The sequence below is a fragment of the Macaca mulatta genome, chromosome 11 (genome assembly GCF_049350105.2).
Source record: "Macaca mulatta isolate MMU2019108-1 chromosome 11, T2T-MMU8v2.0, whole genome shotgun sequence".
Lineage (NCBI taxonomy): Eukaryota > Metazoa > Chordata > Mammalia > Primates > Cercopithecidae > Macaca > Macaca mulatta.
This window is the reverse complement of record NC_133416.1, coordinates 83,136,841-83,151,754: the sequence shown is the minus strand read 5'-3', so window position 1 is coordinate 83,151,754 and position 14,914 is coordinate 83,136,841. Positions and strand designations below refer to the sequence as shown.

At 42.0% G+C, this 14,914-nt stretch overlaps 1 pseudogene; it reads right to left on the bottom strand.

Annotated features, from left to right (window-relative positions):
* Window positions 1-12,802: 12,802 nt before the first annotated feature.
* On the bottom strand, window positions 12,803-13,266 carry LOC719027 (H/ACA ribonucleoprotein complex subunit 3; annotated as a pseudogene).
* Window positions 13,267-14,914: the final 1,648 nt, after the last annotated feature.

Here is a 14,914-nt window from a genome sequence, read left to right as displayed (position 1 = left end):
CACACCTATAATCCCAGCGTTTTGGGAGGCCAGGCGGGGATTGCTTGAAGCCAGGAGTTTGAGACCAGCCTGGGCAACATAGTAAGACTCTGTCTCTCTCTGAAAAAAAAATTATGTGTGTATGTATGCTTGTGTGTGTATACCTCAAGCATATTCCTGTATTAAAACATTTCCTGGTATGTTATCTATACCGGAGTATTAACAGCAGTCTACCTGTGGCTCCTCAAAAATTCACCCTCCTAGCCAGACATAGTGGTTCATGTCTGTAATCCCAGCACTTTGTGAAGCCGAAGTGGGCGGATCACTTGAGGTCAGGAGTTTGAGACCAGCGTGGCCAGAATGGTGAAACCCCATCTCTACTAGAAATATAAAAATTAGCCAGGCGTGATGGTGGGCACCTGTAATCCCAGCTACTCGGGAGGCTGAGGCAGGAGAATCTCTTGAACCCAGGAGGCAGAGGTTGCAGTGAGTTGACATCATGCCACTGTACTCCAGCCTGGGCAACAGAGTGAGATTCTGTCTCAAAAAAAAAAAAAAAACAACTACCCTCTTCTTCTTCCAGAATAAAAATCTATGGGAGGAACAAGAACATCAACTGAGGATGATAATGTTGCAATACCTAGGGCTGAAATCTACAGCAAAGTATTATTTTCTCAATGAAGAGGGGTTATTATTTTCTTTTTTTAAACCTTTAAAAAATTATGAAATAAAATATACAAACAGAAGGTCTAAATGTATAGTACAATGAATAATTACAAAGTGAATACCCTCCATCAAGTAATGGAACATGGCCAGCCCAGACGTCACTCCTTTGTTTACCTTCTAGACTGTACCTCCTTCCTCCTGTCTTGAGGTATCCACTACCCTGATTTTTGTGGTAGTCATTTCCTTGCTTTTTTTTTTTCCACCTATGTATGCAAGGTTGTTATTTTCTAAAGCAGTATCACTTCCATCTTCTGCCGGTGGCACTATGTAATTCACTTGTATTAAGCAGCGACCACAGGATGACTTTGGGCTAGAGTAGTATGTATCTATTCTCTCCCCACCCTAAAATTCCACAAAAATGCTTATCCATGTCTACTGTGTTATAAACTAATAATACTCCTGCTAAGACACATGTTTAAAGTAATGACAGTGAAGAGGTAAAATAAGCATGAAACTTTCAGTGGTCTCTCTCCTGTGCTCTAGGATTCCTGAGCTGCAAATAGAGTTTAATGATCTGTGATGGGAATATAGGAATCCTCCCCGCCAAACCCCCACCACCTCTTACTATCTCCTCTCTCTGATTTCCCTGGGAAATATCCCAGCAAGTTGTAAAATCTGCAGAACTTGGGCATGAAAAGGATCTATTTACAGGTCCTGAACTTTCCCCTCTTGGTTTCTTACTTGGAAAACATACAGGCTGTTTCAGCATATTTCTTCATCAGGGCAACTCACCCCAAAGATTCTTTGATCCTCTTTAGTCTGACATGTTCTCTGCTGAGCTAGGAAAAGTAGCTGAGTGGAAATAGGACTTAAAACGTAATTCTTAACCATTTTTACTTCCTTGCTTTGCTTCACTTCCTTGATTGGCTTAGGCAGGTTTGTGGAGGAAGGGAAGGAAATTAATGTTTATTACACCCCTATGTTGTGCCAGGCACTTTTGAGACCATTATCTTATTAAATACAACACCAGGAGATACTTATTTTTTTTGTTGGCTCCATTTTGTAATGGAGGCCACTGCATTTCAGAGCACTTAAGTAACTAAACATGATCATGTAGTTAGAAATGGCCATAATGAGGAACTAAACGGTCTAACTCCAAAGCCAAGTTCTCTTTCTTCTCTATCAAGCTTTCTCTTATTTCATTTGCCTGACGACCTTGGAGTGCCCTTGGCAACCACTTTTTAAAAGAGGGTTTATTTTTGTTAGGCAGAATGAAAAGTTATTGGGTTTATTAGCAGTAATGGGTTCAAGGTCTCAGAGTTTTCTTCTTCTTCTTTTTTTTTTTTTTTCTTGAGAGAGAGTCTTGTTTTGTCACCCAGGTTGGAGTCCAGTAGTGCAATCACAGCTCACTATAGCTTCAACCTCTCGGCTCAAGTGATCCTCATACTTCAGCCTCCTGAGTAACTGGGATCATGCCCAGCTAATGTTTTTATAATTTTTAGTAGTGACGAGGTCTCGCTATGTGCCCAAGCTGGCCTGAAGTAATTGTCCCACCTTAGTCTCCCAAAGTGCTGAGATTACAGGTGTGAACCACCATGCTGGCGTCAGTTTTCTTCTTAAGAGCACTGGGTTAGGGCTGGGTGTGGTGGCTCACACCTTTAATCCCAACATTTTGGGAGGCCGAGGTGGGCGGATCATTTGAGGTCAGGAGTTCAAGTCCAGCCTGGCCAACATGGTGAAACACTGTCTCTACTAAAAATACAAAAATCAGCTGGGCCTGGAGTTGTACACCTGTAATCCCAGCTACTCGGGTGGCTGAGACAGAAGAATCACTTAAACCTGGACAGTGGAGGTTGCAGTGAGCTGAGATCATGCCACTGCACTTCAGCCTGGGCAACAGGAAAAAAAAAAAAAAAAGCACTGGCTTAGGCTTTGGAGCCACCAGGATGAAAGGCTTCAGGTTATGGTAGTTTCATAAGGGATGGAGGAGGACCGTCAATCTTTGAAGCTCATGTCTGATCCAAGGCCACTTTCTGTGTTTCCTTACATCACGGATCTGGCTGCCTCTGTGATCTGGTGTCCATAGTCCGTAGGAGACATTATAAGCTTAGTGTAAGAAAACCTAATTAGAAAACAAAGACAACATGGAGGGGATTACCCTGGAAACATCCACTGTGCTATAATGCTATTCACTGTGGAGGACAATTTGGTGAAATGCCTACCCCTCTTGCATCTTATCCAAGGAATGTTACTAAAGCAGCACAAGGACTCTGTTTTGTGTTGGTCTTTTGTGTAAGGCAGCTCCCCAGTGTGGTTCCTGTAGCCAGCATTTCCCCAGAAGAGAGCATGTTAAATGCTTACGGGAAACAGTTCGGTCAGTTGAGGAGCAGGTGTCGGGAAAACAAATGAGGCAGGAATTTAATTTTGGAGTATGTCTGGAGGTGGTATTTACAGAGCACATAGAAGTTATTTTTGGAGGTGCTTATGAATTGTTTAAGTCCATGTCCTTAACTTTAGGAGGAAGTAACATCTGTGTCACGCTAAATGTGGGACTTGAATGAGGCTCATAGCCTGTGGCAGAAGCCAGGACCTTGGGCCAGCAGTTTTTGCTCACCATGTGAGGTTCAGTGTCAGTGTTAAAGGGCATGTTTTCAGAGGGGAAGGTTGGAGAGGGAGTAGAGTAGTGGTAGCAGCTCCTACTTCAACCATGTCCAGGATTATGCCCTTGTAATCTGTGAGACATGAGGAACAATTTTTCATCTTCTCCCCAACGCAGGCACTACTCCACAACTCCACTGCAGTGATCATATTGTTGTTATCCTCTTATGATATACTTCTCTCTTGTGTAACATCTATGGCCATTCATTTGTTCATTCTTGATTCATTTGTTTAATCAAAAAATAGTTTTTGATCTCTTAGTAAATGCTAGGCAGTGTCTTAGACCCTGGTGATGCATGACAACACAGATGAACATCATAATTTGTTTCATTTTAAACAGTTTTCCTTTTTTTCCATGAATTTTAAAAACTCAATTATGTAATTGCAAGTAGTATAAAAAGAAGTTACTTATTTTTCATTGATAGGAATAATTTTAAAAACGCCATATGAAAAACTCAATGGTAGGGAAATGGTGGGGATTTTACTAGGAGATGGAGCAGGAACCTGACAAGAATAAAGCCACATGTGTCATTTTCCCTGCTCTTGTCATTGCTGTTTCTACATCGGCAGCAAAAATTTGGGTTATGTCTTCATGGATATTAGTCTTTTCTCCAAGTCATTGTAGAAACATCATTGATCTGTTTTGTCACTTTGTGTAAGTTACCAAATTTTTCCATGTATCTTAAATAGTTTAGTATCATACAATGTTAGAACTGGAAAGGCCTTCCAATGTTCATCTGTGAGGAAATTGAGTTTCAGATGGAGATGTGATTTGTTTAACGTTAGTGGCTAGTTAGTAGCAGAGCTAGTTCTGCTCTTCTTCCTCCAAAATGGAGTTCCTGAGTTATTTGCTTTCCTAAGATCTATTGCATGATTGACCAGACTACACTATGCTGCAAGCTCCTCTCTGTATCTAACACATATATTTACTTAATGACTATGGTGACAATATAGTAATATATATTTAAAGCCTACTGTAAGTAAGTGATGAGCTGAGGGCTTTACACACATGATGTTATTAATCTTCACCCTTATACTTTAAGAGGAATGTTTTATTGTTTTCATTTTATAGATGAGAAAACAGAGAGACTAAGTCAACGATTCCTTAACTAGCTTTAAAAAGTTAGATTATTCAAGGCCTGGTGTAGTGGCTCATGCCTGTAATCCAAACACTGGGAGGCCCAGGTGGGAGGATCACTTGAAACCAGGAGTTCAAGACCAGCCTAGACAATAAAGTGAGACCCATCTCTACCAAAAAAGAAAAGACATTAGCCAAGCATGGTGGTGCACACCTGTGGTCCCAGCTACTCAGGAGGCTGAGATGGGAGGATCATTTGAGCTCAGGAGTTCAAGGCTGCAGTGAGTCACAATTGCGCCATTGTACTCCAGCCTGGGTGGTAGAACAAGACCTTATCTCTTAAAAAATTATCTTGAAGAACAAAATAATGATAGCATTGAATTAAAACTCAGAATAAAATAAATATCCACGAGTCCATACTGATATTGATAAGTAATTGAAAAAATAAAGTTGAAGAGAAGGCACAACTTTTCCTTACAGAACACTTCCTTGATAATTCTAACTAATAAAGGTAGAAGGAAGGAAATAGAAACTCACCATTAGAATACCCCATTAATAATTGTTGCAGACATCAGTGTGTGGAAGTTTGAGGAGAAACATAATTTTTTTTTTTGAGACGGAGTCTTTGCTCTGTCGCCCAGGCTGGAGTGCAGTGGTGCAACCTTGGCTCACTACAAGCTCCGCCTCCTGGGTTCACGCCATTCTCCTGCCTCAGCCTCCCGAGTAGCTGGGACTACAGGTGCCCGCTACCACACCCGGCTAATTTTTTTTGTATTTTCAGTAGAGACAGGGTTTCACCGTGTTAGCCAGGATGGTCTCGATCTGCTGACCTTGTGATCTGCCTGTCTCGGCCTCCCAAAGTGCTGGGATTACAGGCTTGAGCCACCGCGCCCGGCCGAGAAACATAATATTTACTCTCGCAGAGTATCTTCCTCAAGGTTATTAAACACAAATGGAGAAATACTAACTTGACAGCAGAAAGCCCCAGCAGACACCACCTTATTTGAGTGATCCAGGTTAACCTCACCAGTAATGAGATATAATGATGTCTTATGCCCCCAGAATGATGCACTGAGAAGGGCACTTCACTTCGGTGGGAGTCTTGCTAAAAATGTAAAACATCAATCTCATCTTGAGAAAACATCAGACAAACACGAATTGAGCAACATTCTATAAAATATTTACCACTCATCTTCAAAAGTGTCTAGATCATGAAAATCAAGGAAAGACTAAGGAACTGTCATAATTTGGAGGAGACTAAGGGGATGTGATGACAAAATGTAATGTGGAATCCTGTAAGAGAACAAAGATTTTAGTGGAAAAACCGGTGAAAATTGAATAAGTATCATTCCATGTAGGTATAGCATTGTGCCAATGTTAATTTTTTATCTTTGATAATTGTATTATGGCTATGCAAGTTGCTAACTTGAAAAGAAGCTAGGTAAAGGACATATGGAAACTGTACTGTTTTTGCAACAAATTTTTCTTTTCTTTTTTTCCTCCCTTTTTTTTTTTTTTTTTTGAGACAAGGTGTTGCTCTGTCACCCAGGCTGGAGTACAGTGACATGACTCACTGTAGCCTTAAACTCCTGGGCTCAAGTGATCCTTCTGTTTCAGCCTCCTGGGTAGCTGGAACAGGTGCATACCACCAGGCTCAGCTGATTTTAAAAATTTTTGTAGAGATGGTGTATTAGTCCATTCTCATGCTGCTAATAAAGACATAACTGAGACTGGGTAACTTATAAGGAAAGAAGTTTAATTGACTCACAAGTCCACATGGTCGGGGAGGCCTCAGGAAACTTACAATCATGGTAGAAGGTACGTCTTCACAGGGTGGCAGGAGAGAGAATGAGTGCTCAGCAAAGGGGGAAACCCCTTATAAAACCATCAGATATCATGAGAACTAACTCATTATCATAAGAATCATATGGTAACCGCCCCCTGCCCCATGATTCAATTATCTCCACTTGGTCCCTTCCATGACGTATGGGGATTATGGTAACTACGATTCAAGATGAGATTTGGGTGGGGACCCAGCCAAATATATCAGATGGGGTCTTGTCATGTGCAATTTTTCTTTAAGTGTAAACATATTTCAAATTTGAAAGTTAAAAAAATAGATTGCCAGGCCCCATCTAAGACTTACTAAATCAGATTATTGCCAGTTCTTATGACCCATAACTCTGTACTAGGTGACCCCTGTGTCTGAGTTTGCATATGAAGGAAGTTGTAGGACCAGGATTTGAACCTAGGTCTCCCTGATTCCAAAGCTCTTCACCAGAGCAGGCTGCCTAATAGAGACTTGAAGTTAAGTGGAAATCCAGATTAAAAATATCAACAATATTTGAGATAAAAACACTCAGTGAGAATTGTTGTATTTTTATATCTTGTACTTTTAAATATACATTTGGTAATTAAATTGAACTAAAGACTAAATTCTTCTTCCTGATCATAATTCCCAAGTCATCTTCATTTATTTTAAATAGGCAGCATAATTATCTCAACCAAATAGGCTATTTCCGAGTTATAATACCAAAACTTGCTCCATTGTTGGTAGAGAAGAACTCAAAACTATAATTGCAAATGTCACTGTTGTAAAGTATGGTTAAATCGTAAGAATTTAATGATATATGCATTTTGGACAAAGTAAAAAGAGCAAAATCAAATTCTAAAGATAATTATCCAAGCGTGATAAAAAGTCAAGGGCTGTTTAATCTGTTTTCTCTCTCATTTGGCCCAGTTCATCTCTCAGATGGCCTCAGACCCTGGCAAGTAGAAGTTCTGAGCAGGCTGGAATTACCCACACTTGGGGAGATTGGTTGCCAAAGAGGTGTGGCTAGGAGGGTGACGAAAAGGGCTCTGTGCCCAAGACTTCGTCCTTCTCGCTAACTTTTGTGCCAGGCACCCTATTAGTGCCTAGAGATGTAAAGATGAATATGGCACAATCCCTGCCTTCAAGTCACTCCTGGCTTAGTTGGGGTGAGAGAACTGTGGATGGTTCAGAGCTGGGGATTGGACAAGTAAGGGCAAAAGGAAGGGAAAAATTGCTATTGGAACAAAAACTGATTCTCACCATTTCACATACTAGGAGACTGACATGAGTTATCCAGGTGTGATGGCTCTTTGACTTAAAAATTAAACTTGAACTACTTATTTTTGAGTAGTGGGCCTCCCTCCTCTGTGGCTGGGCCTGTGGTCTAGAAGGAGAGAAGGAGATTCAGAGAAAGCTTTTGGCTCTGCATAACAAAGCAGCAGGAATTGAGGACTGTCACCTGGCATCTCAAAGGCAACTGGGAATGAGTAGAGCGGTGTGGAAGCTGGGTGCAGCCTATGCTGACTCAAGGCAGGCAATCTCCACATTTCCCCAAATTTGTCAGAGAAAGGAGAACCTCAAAAGGGATGGAGTGGATGGACACTTTGTCACATAGGAAAGTGAAGAATTACAACATAATGCAGTGGAGTCATGTGCTGCTTGGGATGGGATCACAGAGGAGAATCTGCCTAACTTTGATGGGGTGGGGGTTGGAGGTGTGACAACTTCACAGAAGACATCGTGTCTGAAGTTGATACAAAATTATGAATAGGAGTTCATCAGATGTCTAAGGAGAAAAGAGCTTTCTAGAAAAAGGGCTCATACAGTAGTGAGTAACCCCTTCCCCACTCCATCCCTCCCCATTTGAGTTTTTTCTTGGGTAAGAGATTGTATCTGTATAGGGCTCTGCCAAAGTACAAATAAGTTCCCTGGGAGGGTATTAAGATTTTGTAGCAGCAGTTTCAGAGGAATATACTGGGCGAGTTTTATCAAAGGAAGAGAAGGAAACCAGAGCACTTAGCTCTGGGAGGTCAAATCCCAACCCAGCCCTACTTCTACCCCATTTGGGGCTGAAATGGTGTTCCTGGGTAGCCAGAGGGCTCCAGAAGGAAGGAAAGTGGTGCTTGAGGAAGGAAGTGGTGGGTTGGGGGAGGAGAAACAGGACCCAAAACAGACTCTGGAGACAAACATTACCTCTCCAGCCAGGCTGGCTTTGACAAAATGGATTTTCTCTTGTTTAGATGGGAGATGACCAATAATTTGACCATTTCCAATCATTATCATGTTTGAAATGAGCAACATGCAAAACAAAAAAATGTAATAGTGACAATATAATGTGTTGTATTTACTGAGAGCTCATCACGTACTTTATATGCAATTTTTCCTTTAAACCTTCCCACCAGCTGGTGAAATACGTATGATCTTTAACATCTTCATTTTGCAGAGGAAGGAACAGAAAAGGGGTGAAGTCACTTGTTCATGGCCATTGAGCCAATAGGGACAGGTCCTGGATCTCAGTCCAGGCTCTTAACCACTAGCTGTGCTGCTTCTCTGCTGCTGGCAAATTCAAGCCTGAAATTTGGGTGTAATCTTATCTTCTGTGAGTTTGCCTTCCTGGTGTTTTGGGCAAAACAATTCTCGTGTTAGACTGTCCTGCATAGTAGTACCACGGGTCCTGCTCACTAACTGCCAGGCACTCCCCAGCCACTGTGACCAGCTAAGATGTCCACACATGCCCATTTCCCCAGAGTCCTCTGGGACTACACCACTGGCTAAGAATGATGCTAGGCTCATTAGGGAGAACTGGAGCAGATAAAATCTACAAATCTGACCATCGGCAAGAGGAGCTTGGGATCACCTGCTAATTCTGGGCAAGTTTTTCAAGTTCTCCAAGCCTACAGCAGGATAGTGAAATTGGTTCTCCAGATTGCAATTCCAGGATTTTGGTGAGAAGCCAACAGGTTCCTCTTATTTTGAGAATGCTTCAAAATAATTGAAGTAGAATGTTGTGCCAGACATAAGGAAGAGTAAGAAAGAGCTCCCGCCCAGAAGGAACTCACAGTATAGCAAGGCAAGTGGGGTCCTCAACTGACCCTCATATGTGATGACGTGATGTAGAGCTTTGCTCTTCTCAAAGTGTGGCGCCAAGGCTAAGAGCATCGGCCTCGGTGGATGTTAAAAATATAGAATCTCAGGCTCCATCCCAGGCCTACTGAATCAGAATCTGTCTTTTAACAAGATCCCCAGGTGGCTTGGATGCACTTTTTTTTTTGAGGTAGGGTCTTGCTTTGTTGCCCAGGCTGGAGTGCAAGTGGCATGATGATGGTTCAGTGCAGCCATGAGCTGCAGGGGTCAAGCAATCCTCCCACCTCAGCCTCCCTAGTAGCTGGGATGATAGGTGCTCATTACCACGCCCAGCTAATCATTGTATTTTTTTATAGAGACGGGATTTCGCCATGTTGCCCAGGCTGGTCTTGAACTCTTGGACTCAAGTGATCCAGCTGGCTCGGCCTCCCAGAGTGCTGGGATTCCAGGTTTGGGCCATTGTGCCCGGCCTGTATGCACATTTAAATATAAAGATCTCTGGTTATAGAGCACATAGGAGAAAATAACTAAGTTTGTTGCAGTGATCAGAGAAATCTTCCAGAGAAGAGAACACTAGACCTTGAAAAAACAAGTAGGCTTTTTTTTTTTTTTTTTTTTTTTTTGAGATGGAGTCTTGCTCTGTTGCCCAGGCTGGAGTGCAGTGGCGCTGTCTCGGCTCACTGCAAGTTCCACCTCCCGGGTTCACACCATTCTCCTGCCTCAGCCTTCCAAGTAGCTGGGGACTACAGGCACCCGCCACCATGCCTGGCTAAGTTTTGTATTTTTAGTAGAGACGGGGTTTCACCATGTTAACCAGGATGGTCTCGATCTCCTGACCTCATGATCCACCCATCTTGGCCTCCCAAAGTGCTAGGATTACAGGTGTGAGCCACCGCGCCCGGCCACGAGTAGGCTTTTTTAGTAGGCAGAGAGAGAAGAGAATAGAGCCTACTAGTTAGGATCATACAGTTTTTCCCCTTGGAATTATTTATTGGTTTGAGACACCAAAAGGGATAAAGATTTACGTGTAATCAGGGAAACAAGAGTCTTTGGGTACTCACATTAGTGTCTGATAATAATATGAATTCAGTTTGACAAATATTGTTAAGCAACAGTTATTCATTATCACTCAACACATGGATGTTCCAGGTATGTGGCTGAGCAATGAACACAACAGATGTATCCTTTCCCTGAGTACTGAGTCCAGGTTGGAATCCCGGGAAAACCATGTCTCAACTGTGTAAACATGGGACGTTATTTAGCCTCTCCTTTTCTTTGTTTCCACATCAGTAAAGGGGAATCATAATGGCACCCACCTCATTGGATTTATGTGAGGATTACATGAACAATACACTTAGAGCATGAAAAATAGTAATAGAAGCATACAGAAGTTTATTAAGCACTTTCTGTAATAAGGAATAGTGTGCTCAGAGTAACTCAAATTTTTGAAATAGGTTAAACATTTCTGAAGAACTTTTGAGATTCCCTGGATTACCAGATCTTCTTATATCACTTCATTATAAATGAAGATTGGTTGAGGTCTTACGTTTCCTGACACCTAACGGCAAAGAACATTAACAAGAGGCTACATAATGTTCATGATGATGTGTACTCGTGAGCCCGTCCAAAACTTTCCTCTTTAGCTGTTTCATCCTGGCTTGTTCCTTGCTAATTGTGTGACCGTGAGCCAGTCATTTAACTCCCCAGCCTTTGGTTTTCTCGTCTGTATAATGGGGATAATCAGTGAACCTGCATGTAGGGCTGTTGTCAGGATTAAGTTAATTTCTGTAAGTAAAGTGGTTAGAGTAGTGCCTGATCCACATTAAGCAGTTGATAAATCTTAGCTAACATTGTCATCATCATTCTTATTTTGATTATTTCCCTTAGTTAAAGAGCTACCTGGAAGTTAAGCGCAATATAGGGAGGGTATTACTCACATGTCAAGTCAAGGCTAGCTCTCACAGTAGAGTGTCCTTTATGCTCAATTCCTTGGCTGTCCTGCCTCTTCTGTCTTGATAGAAACTTGATTTGGTTGATTTTTAGGCCACATAGAGCGTTGTTAGTCCATACCTGTCATGTGAACATACAGAAAAATGGGATCTGCATCCTCAAAATAAAAATGAGATCTGCATCCTCTTTCTGTTAAAAATGGCCGTTCTCTTGCCACCATCACCCCCAAAACTTTGTCAGACACACTCTGTCTGCAACTTGAGTTTGAACATTCTTTATCAAGTTTATGTCATTAGCAATGATGATTTCTTTAAAAGGGGTAGATGAACTAAGTGCATTTATAGAGATGTGCACTTAGTCTTTCAAATATGACAGCTGCTCTGAAACTTCCAACCAGCCAAATCTCAGATCTTCTATCCTGCTGGGCTGGATATTTCATTGTTTTACCTTTTGCACTCCCTTTTCATTACTACACAATGTACTATTTCACCATGAGGTAAACATAGAACACCTGTTGTGAGTCTTTGAGGATTTCGTTCAGTGTTTTCTTGTAAAGTCAAACCAGAAACCCCCACTGGCAAAACTAGCTGTGTCTCATATTGAAACACAAACTATAAAGTGTCAGGGAAAGAAAAAGTGACTTAGCCAATGAAAACAGTGCACTGGGGGCCAGAATCTGTTTTCAAGATTTATGAGCTGAAAGTAAGTCGCACTTTAATGAATATTAAATGAAACCCATCTTATTCGTGAAAGACAGGCTATATTTTCTTATGAACATGACCAAGGAATGCCTCTTTGCTGAAACTTGAGTTGTCTCCTTAAAATCATATGCATGTGAACATATTACAATCAATCTTCTGAGAACTAGAAAATATGTGATGGTTTGGCATTATAAAAATCTTTTTTTTTCCCTCTAAAGTGTGTCAGAATTTTATGTGGGGGGGATGTTACAAGTGAAGAACAGGGAAAGAAAGCAGTGTCTTATATTTCAACGTATTTTATCCTTGGTTTGAGGTATTTGTGACTTCAAAAACCAGGCCCAAATTTGGCATAGGGGGTCAGACATGGGCAATATCTGTCCCTGGTGGCCTCAGTTCTTTTTTTTTTTTTTTTTTGGAGGTGGGACGGAGTCTCGCTCTGTCGCCCAGGCTGCTGGAGTGCAGTGGCGCGTTCTCGGCTCACTGCAAGCTCTGCCTCCCAGGTTCACACCATTCTCCTGCCTCAGCCTCCTGAGTAGCTGGGACTATAGGTGCCCGCCACCATGCCCGGCTAATTTTTTTTTTTTTTCATTTTTAGTAGAGACGGAGTTTCACTGTGTTAGCCAGGATGGTCTCAATCTCCTGATCTCGTGATCCTCCCGCCTCAGCCTCCCAAAGTGCTAGGATTACAGGGGTGAGCCACCATGTGCAGCCCTCAGTACTTTTTTCTATGCTCCAAATTCTCCTTCAATTTTGGCTGCCACAAAGTGTTCCACCCTCACTTCTCTACCACTCCCACCCCCAAATATCATCAGGAAAAGATTTGACTCTTAGTATGAATATGATCTTTTTTTTTTTTTTTTCAAATCATTTTATCTTTAATAATCTTGCAATAATTTAAAATATGAGGAAAAAAGTTAAATGTGTTCCCTTTACAGGTGATGCCACCATGATTGTCTCGCACAAGCATGATCAATCACCATGATGAGACTGGATGCCAAAGAGTATGGCTGGCAAAAAAGGCATCAGGGCTCACAGATTGAAGAGTTTGGTTACGGAGTCTCTGAGAGGTAACGAGTGGCAGAAGAGACATCAGTTTCAGGGACCTTCAGAGGACAGGGTGCAGTTGCTGGGTCATGAGCACCTTGAAGCGTTTCTTGATGGTGATTCGGTGTCGGGAGTATTTGTCATCTGGGGAGAACTGAGCAGGAAGGGCTGAGCAGGTCTGTTGTCCCATTGGGTCAAATTTCTCCAGTGTAGAGACCCAATCTCCCTGCTCACTGAGGTAATACTGGAGAAACATGATCACTCTTAAGCCAGAGGTTCCGATTGGGTCCGCAGCTCCGTCTGTCACCGTCTGCCGAATATGATCTTTTAGAAGGGCATTTGCATTTAAAATTTTCTAAATGCAGAAGGAAAGGTTGGTGTATCTGGGGGCATCTGGGAGTATGTAAGGAATTAATAGTGTATTGTGGGAGAGGAGAGACAGAGCCTCTTCTCCCAGGGGCACCTGTCACACTTTGTTGTCTGTGTCCCTGGAGATGGGCAGTGCAGTAGCCCTGGAGAAGGAGATGGTACCATTAGCTTCTCAGTGTTTCTGAAATCATACTAAAATACTAAGTAGGAACCTACCTGTGTGGCCTGGCTGTGTGTAGTAGACAGTTAGAGAAATAATCCTAGAAGTGAGGCAAGGCCAGCCTGACAAGGAAGTGAACTGAAATATCTGTTAGAAATACTTCCCTCAGGCAGGGAGGGAACCTGTGCAAGAATAGGGGGTGTGGCCAGCCGTGAGTGACAGACACTCATGGACTCCCACATTAGTGCCATATTCAAATTGAACAGAACTAGAATGCAGGGGTCCCAGGCTTCCAGAGTTGTACTTCCAGAATATAGTCTGAATTTTCTAGAACTATTTAGAAGTTTTTCCTTTTGCTCGTGAAGGGTGATGGCAGGGTATATCAGGCTATAGTCTCCAGGTAAGTGAGTGTGTCAGTCCTTTTCCAGGTTAAGGTATACTATACTAACTGGTACGACTGTTTGATCCCTAATTTGGGAAATGATACATGTAGTGGTAAAGAAACAGGATTTGGAATCAGACTGAAGATAAATCCCTGTAAGACAAGAATAGCAGCCATCTTGTTTGTTGATAACCAAAACCTAGCTTCACTGGTTTCTGGAACAGTGAATACACTCAAAAACTATTTTGAATGTTGAGGGAATGAATTGATGGGTATACTAATGAATGAACTAACCTGTTTGAAATTCCAGAGCTTCTATATTTGAGACTTATGACCTTGGGCAGGTTACCCAAGTTCTCTGAGTCTTAGTTTTCTTATTTGTAAAACTGGAAAAATAATACTCAGTTTACAGGGTTGCTGAGAGAAACAACATGATCTAACATATCCATAGCCCTTAGCACAATGCCTTAATAAAGACAAGCTGTCATAACAGTGATAGTAGCAGTATTAATATTCATCGCTGCCATACTCACAGAATTGTTGTTCATTGGGGGAGGAGGTGGGTAAAATGTGGACATAGATCTTCATGGCAGCCAATGAGAGATGAACAGAGGAGAATTGTTGTGGAGTGAAGAGTCTGGACAGGGGTTGTTTTATGAGGTTTAGGTGAGAGATTGTACATGCCTTAACCTTGACAGAGAAGGTAGAAATGGCTGGGATGAGGCCTTAGCAAAATGGGGTCAATTTGAACCAGTTTCCTTTGGGAAATCACCAGTGTGTCTGGCTTCAAAGCTCAGGCCATTTCTACCACATCATACTACATACTCCTACCTATGTGAAGAAAAGAGGGGGATAAATAAAATGTAGGTCTCTCTCTCTCTCTCTCTCTGTGCGTGTGTGTGTGTGTGTGTGTGTGCGTGTGTGTGTGTGTGTGTGCATGTGTTAAAGGCCTGGAAGGTACTGCCTAGTTGGTAATGGAGACAAAGTTGTTGGGAGGTAGTCAAAAAGAAGGGTTGGTGTTAATCAGAGT